The sequence below is a fragment of the Panthera leo genome, chromosome C2 (assembly GCF_018350215.1).
Source record: "Panthera leo isolate Ple1 chromosome C2, P.leo_Ple1_pat1.1, whole genome shotgun sequence".
Lineage (NCBI taxonomy): Eukaryota > Metazoa > Chordata > Mammalia > Carnivora > Felidae > Panthera > Panthera leo.
In genome coordinates this window covers 115,933,273-115,945,323 of record NC_056687.1, presented here as the reverse complement: position 1 = coordinate 115,945,323, position 12,051 = coordinate 115,933,273, and the positions used below count along the sequence as shown (strand labels likewise).

At 38.9% G+C, this 12,051-nt stretch overlaps 1 pseudogene; it reads right to left on the bottom strand.

The window, feature by feature from the left end:
• LOC122229335 overlaps positions 1–12,051 on the bottom strand; it is a 47,781-nt pseudogene that overhangs the window by 16,308 nt on the left and 19,422 nt on the right.

Sequence of the window (12,051 nt, the reverse complement as noted above, 5' to 3'; positions counted from 1 at the left end):
TTGAGACAGAGAGAGACAGAGCCTGAATGGGGGAGGGGCAGAGAGAGAGGGAGACACAGAATCGGAGGCAGGCTCCAGGCTCTGAGCCATCAGCCCAGAGCCCGACGCGGGGCTCGAACTCACGGACTGCGAGATCGTGACCTGAGCTGAAGTCGGACGTTTAACCGACTGAGCCACCCAGGCGCCCCAAAATAAATAAAAATTTTAAAAAATTAAAAAAATATATCACCCCTTGGGTGTCAGGGGGGGCTCAGTTGGTTAACTGACTGACTTGGCTCAGGTCATAATCTCACAATTCATGAGTTCAAACCCACATCTGACTTGCTGTCAGTGCAGAGCCTGCTTCAGATCCTCTTTCTCCCTCTGTCTTTGCTCCTCCCCCACTTGCACTCACTCTCTTGCTCTCTCAAAATAAATAAACATTTAAAAAATAAAATAAAAAATATCACCCCTATCATTCTCTATAACATTACTCATTTGCATTTTCTCCTTCCTTTTTAATCATTATGTGAAATACTTTATGTATTTGTTTACCTATTTATTATTTGTCTACCTCTACCAGGATGTAAGCTCGATGAGAACACAGATTCTGTTTGTCTTGTTCCTCGCCGTGTTTCTCGAGCCTAAAAACCATTTTTCTAGGCATTCCTGAGATGTAGAAGGTAGAAAATAAGTTCAATTGAATGAATGAAAATAATTAACCATTGAAACCTTTTAATCTATTTATATGAAATGGAAAAAAAGTGTATCAGAGTAGCCTAGCAGGAAGATCCTGAGTATCAGGACTGAAAATAAAGAGGGATTGACAGCTATGAGCTATTTCATAAAAGAAATCAATGGGGGCCCCTCACTGACAGCAGTCAGAGAATTGCAGTGAAATCAAAGGAGGATATATCAAAGATGATTCGTTCTGTAATCATCAGCAAATGAGTCAAAAATAATTTTTAGAAAGAGTCCAATGGCTAGATTATATAGTTAACACAGGATATTAATAATTAGCAAAGGGTGCTCTATGGTTGGGGAGAATTCTGTGTACAAATTTGTTCTTTTGTCGTTATCCTGGCATAGTTTTGCAATATTATTGTAGCTCTCATTATTGTGCATTTATTTGCAATTGTGGGCCCATAATGAGGTGTGAACTACTCCCCTGGAGTAAATTAGGCACTTTTGGAAAGTTCGCATCACATCTTTGAAGCCATCAGGGTGCTATTGGGTAAGCTGCTACACCCCCTGGCCCCACCCCATTTCCCCACACATGCTTTTCTCAGGATACTCTAGCCTCAAGGAAAACTCTTAATGAGGCTTGCCACTGTATTTCCCTTTCTTAGCTCCTTTGTATGAGAATACATTTTAGCCATAACATTTCCCTACCTCTGTTTTATCTGGACTAGTTTGGAGAATTGACTGATCAATATACCTCACAACAACGTTTCATTCTTAAAAATTGCTAAGACCCCCAGAGAACTTTTGTTTATATAGGTTTTATCTATCACTACTCACCAGATTAGAAATGGGAACTGTGTGCCTGCAAGAAAATGAGGATGGAAAATTAAATAATATTGCCATTAAAACAGTATTTCTCAAAAATAATTTTGACCTCTTAGGCTCCTTGAAGGGAGGTTGAAACCCTGAGGTCCCCAGACTACACTGGAGAGCCACTAGTATATAATAAGTAGCCTTTATATAGATCTACCTGGCCTGTCATCTTTCTTACATGACATAAAATCTTATACTCACAAAAGGACAGATTTTAGAGCTATTATTAATAACTCTTAATAAAAACTTTTTAGGTTTTGAAAAAAACTGACGTCTTTCATTGACTTCTGAAGTTTTCCACAATTCTAGGTTTGTGATCCATGGATGACAGTTTTATTTTTAAGAATCACATCTAAGGCCCATTTTGTTTAGTTCAAAACATGAAATAATTTGGCATATTTACCAGCAAAATTTATAATTTTTTTTTTTTTTTTTTTTTTTTTTGCTGAGACCACCATACTTTATGCTCTATTTTCAGAATCAAGTTGTATATTATGGTATACCAAAAATGCCAACTTACGACTTCTTCATAAATACAAAATAGCATTGTTAACGCCAAATGCAAAATTGGGAATTCAGGGGCTCCTTGGTGGCACATTCATTTGAGCATTTGACTTCAGCTCAGGACATGATCTCACGGTTCGTGGATTTGAGCCCCGAGTCGGGTCTGTACTGACAGATCAGACCCTGGAGCCTGCTTGGGATTTTGTGTCTCCCACTCACTCTCCCCCTCCCCCGTTTGCACTTTGTCTCTGTCTCTGTTTCTCTCTCTCTCTCTCAAAAATAAGTAAACATAACTTTTTTTTAAATTGAGAATTCAATCAATTCAATTGAATATTCTTTAGAGAAAGTTTGAGGGCAAGAAGGACTAATTCTTTTAAGTTATAATATCTAAAAATTTTGTGGTGTTTTTTAGTTTACAATGCTCTCTTCACAATCATCATGTCTTTTAGTGTCTGCAACAATTCTGTGAGACTATGCGTTATTTTCTGTATCTTTGTTTTGCACAAGAAAAAAAAAGAAAAAGGTTTTGGGAGTGATTAATTTTCTATGGCTGCTGTAAGAAAATACCACAGACGTAGCCACTTAAAACAACACAGATGTATTATTTTACAGTTCTGCATTTTAGAAATCTATTGTCATTGGATTAAAATCAAGGTATCAGCACATCTGCATTCTTTCCTGGAGGCTCTAGAAGAGAATCCATTTTCTTGCTTTTTCCAGCTTCTTGAGATTTTACACATTTTTTAATTTCATGGCTTCTTTCCTCCATCTTTAAAACCAGCAACATGGGGCCAGTCCTTCACATACTGCCATCTCTCTCGGTTTGTCTTCTGATTCCCTTTTCAACTTTTAAAGACCCTTATGATGACACTGCACCCATCTGAATAATCCAGGATAGTCTTCCCACTTTAAGGTCATTTGATTAGCAAACTTAATTCCACTTAGTTCTCCTTTGCCATGTGTCCTCATATTTTCATAAGTTCCAAGGGTTAGGACATAGACATCTTTGGGGTAAGGGATCTTGTTCTGCCTATCACTTGGCCATTTACCAAGCTCACCAAGCTAGGAAGGGTGAGATTTGGACTCATATCTGGCCCGCTGACTTTATTGTTCTTACGAAGCAAACTGTTCTTGCTCTTGAAAGTCTTACCATGAAGGACAGCAGAACTGCAGAAGAAGGATTGATGGTAGAGAGAATTGGAGTATGAAATCTGAAGCCATCGTGAGGAATTTGGGGCCTTTAAGAAGAGTTGTATGTTGAAGGAAGAGTTGTTTTCTGAAGGAGACAAGAAATTAAACTTTCCTCATTTTTTCTCTATGCTTAAGAGTTTTGTCTTTACTGGTCTATACTCTTCATCTTCCTTTTATTTCCTTCAGTCATCATTACACGGAGATGACATATAACCACAATGTTGTCATGGTTTTATTTTTGAAAATATTTTTATATTCTTATTTTTAAATACATTGTTATAATACTTCTTGTTAACTTATATTTTCTTATTTTTTAAATTAAAAAAAAAGTCTAAAACCAATTCTGCTCTAATTCTGTAACCCAATGTCTGCATTAGATGAGTAAACTTCTGTTTTTGGGTGTGAAAATGATTTTTATTTCTGTGAGTTGGCGAATTTTGATAGTAAAAAAGACCCAGCTATTACCTCCTTCTTTTATTTGATACAAATATATTACCTTGGAAATAAGGCACATTAAGCTAAATGATTAGGTCTGAATCTACTTCATCAATGAGTTATATGAGACACAGGGCAAATACATTTTGATAAAGGCAAGAAGACAAATGAAAAGACACAGGCCCTCAGACCATGAAAATAGTGAGGATCCTGGGAGACAACATAAGTACTGTGACAGTGGACAATTTCAGAAAATTACATAATCTTTCTGTGGCATGGTTTCCTCATCCATAAAACTGGGATTATGATACTGTCCTATTTTAAATGTTGTGAAAATTAAATGAGTTAATTTAGATAAAGTGCTCAGAACCTTACTTAGAGTTTTACATATATTAAATTTTCTTTTTCTTTTTTCTTTTTTTTTTTTTTTTTTTTTTTTTTTAGGGAGAGAGCAAGAGAGCAGGGGAGAGGGGCAGATGGAAAGAGGGAGAGAATCTCAAGACTCCCCGTGCTCAACACATAGCCTGAGACAGGGCTTGATCCCACGACCCTGGGACTATGACCTGAGCCAAAATGAAGAGTTGGAGGCTCAAGCAACTGAGTGAGTCAATTTACTTAAATTTGCCCTTAAACTTACTTATTTTAACGTGTGCAACTATTATCATTATTTTTGCTATTTTTATTAGAGATACAGCCCTAGAAGAGAGTAAAAGGGTGAAAAGTAAAATGTTAAAAGAAAAACCACTCTTTGCCTAATTCACAATTTTCTCTATCATTGAGCCGGTTCAGACATTGAGACTCAAGATTTCTGTACTTTGTTAACATGAGACAAACCCCTTCTAAATTGTTTCTACTTTCTGTAGAGAAACATGCCTATAAATATATAGATCTCTAACCTAAATTTAAAAAGCTTTCTTTGGAACCTTGGGCCTCCTATAATCACTGTTTTCCTCCTTCTAACTTTTGATGCCAAAAAGCTCCATCCAGGGGATGGCTCTTACTTGCTTTGTGTCCTTGCCATGTATTCTCTTCTCAGTCTCCTAAAATCTAGCTTTGAAGGCCACCACATCAATATCAGTTATTTCATCACCATCAAACCCTTCTCGAAACGGTGCTGCATTCAGAAATATTGGCAGAATAAAAGCAATCCACAAAGAGGTAGGTTAGACCCTCTCAAGTTACTCAACCCAACTGGATCCTCAATATCCTTTTCTCTAAAATGGAAATAATCAAAAATAAACATCACTCACTTTAGTACCTATCACATAGTCTCTGTCAGTGAGTGGCTTTTATTGTATAGGTCACTTTATTGAAATAAGGGAATTGCAAAAGGCATGAAAATTAGTACGCTCATTTTGTACACCAGATTTGGAAAATGGTCAAGAATTGTGTAGTTTGATTTTTTTAAATGTTTATTTATTTATTTTTGAGGGTGGGGAGGGGCAGAGAGAGAAAGAGAGAGAATCCCAAGCAGGCTCCTCATGGTCAGCAAAAAGCCCGATGTGGGGCTCGAACTCACACACTGTGAAATCATGACCTGAGATGAAATCAGGAGTCAGAAGCTTAACCAACTGAGCCACCCGGGTGCCCCAAGAATTTTGTGGGTTTAAAGGGGCAGGTGGAGTTAAATGGAAATTGTATCTGCTATTGTCACTTGCTGACAGACAGAAATACAAAATAAACGACATCATTGATCACGACGTACATGTCGCAGAAATTTTGTGAGTAATTTTGGTAATGATTATAGTATTAATTTTTGAAGTATCAATACTAAAACTGAAGTCCTACCTCTAATAATGTCACTCGAGTTCTCCTTAAGTTGCTGTGTTAACACTTGCTGAAAAGATGAAAAACTTTGGAAAGCTGTTTAGCTGTAATAAAAAATACACTTTGAAAAGGATCTAGAATTCCCATAATTCTCTGTGCTCTTAATTTAAGAGAGGGTACTTGGGGTAGTTTTACAGAAAGTGTCAAGAAAAAGAAGGCACTTTTTGATTCGTATATGTCCTATAACTGGGAAAAAAAAAAATCTTTAAAAACAGGAGGGAAAAGAATATGTGACATGACATGGCTGCAAGATTTTACAAAAAGCCAGGTCAGGTGTCTCTAAGCCCCATTGGCTAGAAATTTATGCAAATCAAAAGCACAACCTTTATGTTTATTCCCATGGGAAAGTCCATCTTAAATCATGTGTACATTGAATGACGTGAGGTCTTCAGAAACACATCCCTTTCACAATATTAGACCACCCTGCATCTTTAAGTTCAAGTCTGGATTCAGTCCACTGCGCTGGTGGAGTGTTTAAACAATTTGTTTAAATAAATACTCCTTGTAAAGCTTGCATTTATAAACGGACGACTTATTTTTAAAACTACCTCTGATACGTCTTTCTAAATGAACAGAGAAATGTATCCTGCAGTGAAGAATCACATGTCCCCCTCTGCGAGCTCAGGGATGGTCTTCGGCTCTGTTCTCCTTGTCGAGCTGCAGGAAATTCCCTTACCTGTCGTTCACACGTCTGGCCTGTGTTAGAGAAGCGGTTTTGGCAGAATCCAACGGCTTGTCTGATACTTCTCAGGTATATATACGTGACAGGTCAGGGCCTTGATGTCCAGCTCAGCTGTGACACTTGTGAGACCAGGAACACTTCTTGTTTTTTAACAGAGCCTGCTAAGGGACTCCTCCTGCCCCCATCAATTCTCATGGTCTTGACCCCTAGAGACCTCCACCGGAGGTAGCAAACTCTATTTAGTGCTTCCTAGAGACACTGGGGATTTGAAAACATGCCCATGACACTACTGTCCACTTGTCTGTGGTCCTTAGCATTGTGTGGCTGCTCTGGGAATCCTCTGTTCATGGTGCCCAGAGTTAGCAGGGGTGGGGGCTCTGGGGACAGCCGAATAGGCATCCTCTGAAGTCACAGAGCCCATCAGAACCTGTACACGGCTAATTCACTCTGTCAGTGTATTTACTGATGAGGTCACTGCTCTGCCTAACATACATCTCGTCACTACGTTTGCAACAGTGACACAAAAACAACAAACAAAATAAAACAAGAAAAACCCGCCTGGACCATAATCTGCTCCTACTTTAAAAAAGAGCTACTACAATTCTTGAAAATTTGAAATGATGACTATTCCAAATGGAAGATACTTCTGCCAAATGCTACAGATAGAGTGTGTGAGAGAAAGGTTTTCTCAAATTGCACAGTCTGTATGCACAGTCTATATGTCCTTTTCTCAAGGCTGCCTATCTAACTGTTTAAATAAATGCTGGCTGGAGAGCTTATATGAATAAGAGCTTTATTATCTAAGCTGCTTATTTTACAAAGTCCATCTCTTCCATCAATCATATATCTTCTCCCCTGTTCTCCAACTCCTGCCACCAGGATTGTGAATCACATTTACAGACAGAAAACTGTAACAGTTGTGGTATGCTTATTTCTACATTTCGGTTTATCAGATTCATTTGAATCTACAAGTGAATGAAAACTATAGAAATGTGAAAAAACTTTTCTCTATATGAATTTATACACACTCTTAGAATTATACGTGTCTTCCTTATAACAACAAAGAAGCTATTTTCCCCCATATAATGCACAGAATATTTTAAGTTTACCGATTTATCTATTTTGAGAAAGAGAGACTGCCCGCACGAGTCAGCGTGAGGTGGGGTAGGGCAGAGAGAGAGAGGGAGAGAGAATTCCAAGCAGGCCCTGTTTAACCGATTGAGCCACACAGGCGGCCCCACAGAATAGTTTTTAAAACTGAAAGATTGGGGCGCCTGGGTGGCTCAGTCGGTTGAGCGTCTGACTTCGGCTCAGGTCATGATCTCGCAGTCCGTGAGTTTGAGCCCCGCATTGGGCTCTGTGCTGACAGCGTGGAGCCTGGAGCCTGCTTCGGATTCTGTGTCTCCCTCTCTCTCTGACCCTCTCCCATTCATGCTCTGTCTCTCTCTGTCTCAAAAATAAATAAACGTTACAAAAAAAAATTTAAAAAAATTAAAAAAACTGAAAGAGAACTTACTTTGTCCTACGAAACTTCTAAATAAGAACTGATTTATGACAACAACAGCTTGATGTCCTTCATATTATGAGTGATATTTAAATATGTAATAAACCCTAAGGGCATGGGTGTCAGTTGAACAGAGGGGGTAGTGACCAGTTGGAATTGTCCCTTATAAATAACTGTGATACCAGCTCTGATACAGGATGCTGGCTGCTCCTTATTGTGATTTACATGGCTCCTCTTTTCCTAGATGACAAACACAGAAAAGAAAGAGAATGACAGATAGTTTTTGCTTTCCCATCTACTCCCTGTTGGACAAAATGGGTTAGCTGTAAATTGGGACCTGCAATGCAACTGGAAAGATTCTTAAAGAATATCAATTTTAAATTAAATCAGCCGAGAAATGTTTCTTCAACTTCTTCCAGTGTATGAGACATCATTTATAAGTTATTGTGCTGGTGAGAACACAGTGACATACAAGACCAAGCTTGAAAAGTGCCAAATTGCACCAAGGAAATACTTTGTCCATAGAAATTCAGATTGTGACAGCCAGATATATTGGCTCAGTGTCCACCACCTGGATGAGTACCCCATTATTTCCCCCTGAAGGAGCAAATAACCGTGTTGATCATCTACAGTCTGTCCGGCACCGGCCAGGGGCATTTGACATACCTCACATTAACACTGCATCTTCTGTGAGTTTAGTTTCTAACGTCACCTTGTAGAGCCAAATATCAAAATTATGCCTGGAAATCTCTTACAATAACATCACCATGGAGATGGAAACTCCATCTCTTAATAAATCCAGAACGAACGCTCTTTTTTTTTTTCCCCATCAGCTTTGGGACAGGATGTTCTTTCTTGCTTTAATTCATAGATTGAATAGTTAGCTTGCACCGAAACAGAAATGCTTATCTTAAAGCACTATAAAAATAACTCAAGATGGTAAGATGCTTACACCACAGGAGATGGATAGGACCTGAGACCAACTGAAGGAAGTGTGGATTGACACCTCTCAGCTAACGCTCACTCACACTGTCACATGAGTTCTTTGAATACATAAGTAGTTGGAATCTCCTACATTTTTTTGCAAGTGCCTTTTCTCTTTCTTTTCCGTCCCACTTTTGAGACCCAAGAGTGCAAATTTGAATTTGTATTACCGCTAAGTGAATGTGTATATCCTGTTACTCTACTGTATCCATAAGATGTGCAACTATCCTGCAAGGTAGGGTAATTATTCTCATTTAAAAGATAAAACATTGAGGGGAGCCGAGGTGGTTCAGTCAGTTAAGCATGTTGATTTTGACTCAGGTCATGATCTCACGGTTCCTATGGTCAAGTCCCATGTTGGGCTCTTGGGAGGGGAGGCTGCTTGGGATTCTCTCTCTCTCTGTCTCTCTGCCCCTCCTTACTTGCTCATACAAGCACATGCACTCTCTCTCTCTCTCTCTCTCTCAAACTTAATAAAAAAAAAAAGATAAAACACTGAGGCTAGGAGAGGTTAAATGACACACTACGGATCTTGCAGCTGGAAGAGCTGAGTTTGAAGGAACATTGCTCCGAAGGCACTACGTTCTCACCAATGCGGTGCGCAGAAACTTTGGAGCTAGAGCTGTGCTACTGTGTTATTTACAGAAGCTCCAACAGGCCCCTTCTTTTTCAGACATGCTGACATCCTGTCCTTAAAGTCTATTTATGGACTAGACATACTGCTCAGGAATCTATCTGACCTATGGAGTGATAAATTTTTCAACTAGATGCAGGATCTTAAAAAAAAAAGAAAGAATGAAAAGCTGGATCTCAGATAATTCAGGCCCACAATAATTATGAATTTGAAATAAAGCATTAATATAAAAAACATAGGTCTAACGATTCTGTCTGTTATTGGTTCTCAGGGTTATCAGCTATTATGTTGAACCAAATGATATGCCATTTTTGCCATTTTTGTGAATGAAAGTGTTGATTAGAAGCAATTTCATGTGGTTCAGTGTAAATTTATCAGCATGACTTTCATAGCAGAAAAAGGCCTTGAAATGACGTAAAGTATTTTCTGGTCACCTTAGGAAACACAGTCTTCTGGTGACTATTCTATCAACCTGACTTGCTTGTGTTTTGTGTTGTTTTGTTTTGTTTTGTTTTTGTTTTGTTTTCTCTCTCTCTTCAAAGCAATGATCAGAATCTGGACTTGTTTTGTCTTTTTGTTTTTTCTTCTTTATTTGCGTATCCTCTGTTTCCTTTTCCACAGTAGAGTTTACTCTCATCACCTAGAAAAGTGCCTGGAACACAGGAAGCACTCAATAAACATTTGTTGAATGAAATAAACTTGATGGGTTGAAACATCTGCCTAAAATGTTGAATTATTAGGTATATTTTCTATTTGGAGTGTTGCTATAAAACATACATTTTCAATTCCCCAATGTGCCTTTGAAAAAGATAAATTAATTCATTTTGTTAGTGATATTGCATTGCCTGTGGCCTGACTTCTCAGTGTGGCTACAATAGACTAATGATTGGGTAACAAGAGTTTATTTATCATAGAACCAATTTTTGCTACTGAACTGAAGTATAAATAATGGTATATCAGGATTTACATTATAAATACTGTTCTAGGGTTTGTTAGTTGGTCATAAAAATTCTCCCTAGGCTGAAACAGCTAGTGCATATACCACATATAATATATCAAAATAAGAGTGAAATGCTCCCTTTGTTAGGCAAAGAACAAACATTGCATACAAATTATTTTGGTACAGGGAGAGTGAAGCTATTGAAGAACCCCAGTTTCTTGATGACACACACGATCTTGGAAAAATGATTAAAATAGGAGGAGATGAAGTGTATACCACACAGAAGAAATGGAGTGCTACTAGAATGTTCATTCAGAAGAGAAAATTAGATTTTTTTTTGATAACATCAAGAGGCAAGAAGGTTTCATAACGGTGGCCAAAAACTGGGGGTACCAAAAAGAGTTGCCAAGAACTACACGTCAGGCTGCTGGTGGTAGTCCATCGTGCCAGCACTCTTGACGTTGAAGTGCAATCTGATCTCCTACAAGCATAAGAGATTGTATGAGTTTTACAAACCTCCTGTATAAGTCATTACTTTTGGGGAAAATACAATTTGGCTACAAAATTCTCTCTCACGTCCAAAAAACTTATTCTGTAAAGCATAGTATTTTGGTCAATTGAGAATATTCAAAAATCCTTCCTCTCCTACATCCTCAGACCATGGAGGTGCCAAAATCAAGTGACTTCTCCAATGGGACTTCCCTGGCTAAATATGTCACCACTATAGGGCGCCTGCTTGGCTCAGTTGGCTAGGCATCCAACTTCGGCTCAGGTCATGATCTCGTGGTTCACAAGCTGGAGACCTGCCTCCAGCTCTGTGCTGACAGCTCAAAGTCTGGAGCCTGCTTCAGATTCTATGTGTCCCTCTCTCTCTGCCCCTTCTCTGCTCACACTCGTTCTCTCTCTCTCTTTCTCAAAAATAAATAAACATAAAAAAAGAAAGTTGTCACCATTACAGAACAACTTAGGGAGCAGCCTAAGGATGGAAGTCTACCCCGCAGCTTCTGGTTTTCTGGTAGCTAGGATAGGCAGATTTTGCAACAGCCAGCCACAGGAAATAATGGTGACTGCCTTGGAACCAATAAGCATTAAAAATCATTGTTCTGATGACTTACCTAAAATTCTTTAAACATTAAGAATTGTTGTTCTGGGGCGCCTGGGTGGCTCAGTCAGTTAAGCGGCCGACTTCGGCTCAGGTCATGATCTCGCGGTCCGTGAGTTCAAGCCCCGCGTCGGGCTCTGTGCTGACGGCTCAGAGCCTGGAGCCTGTTTCGGATTCTGTGTCTCCCTCTCTCTGACCCTCCCCAGTTCATGCTCTGTCTCTCTCTGTCTCAAAAATAAATAAACGTTAAAAAAAATTAAAAAAAAAAAAAGAATTGTTGTTCTAATGACTTACCTAAAATATTTAAAATTTCCTCTGATGAGAGAAGCTCTTCAGAGATGTTATACATATAATTTTATCTGCCTAGATTGTTTGTCTCTCGATAACGGCCTACCTATCCTTTCGGAGTTCTGGTTGTATCTTATTTTCTCAGACAAATCTTCCCCACCAGCCCCTCAGCCCTTATCTTAACAGCCATAGCTATACACAGAGGCACACACACTCGGGCCTTCCTAGTACACATCCTCATAGCCCCTTCTACATTTCCCCCATAGCACCTTGATATGTGTGTGACCATTAGCTCTATAAGGGCAGGCACATCTTTTCTGCTTTCTGCTGCATCCCCAGAATCTGGCAGACTACCTGGCACATAGTGGTTACTTAATAAATATTGCCGAATGCTTGACGCTTTGAAGTTGTTTTTCTTCGGTTC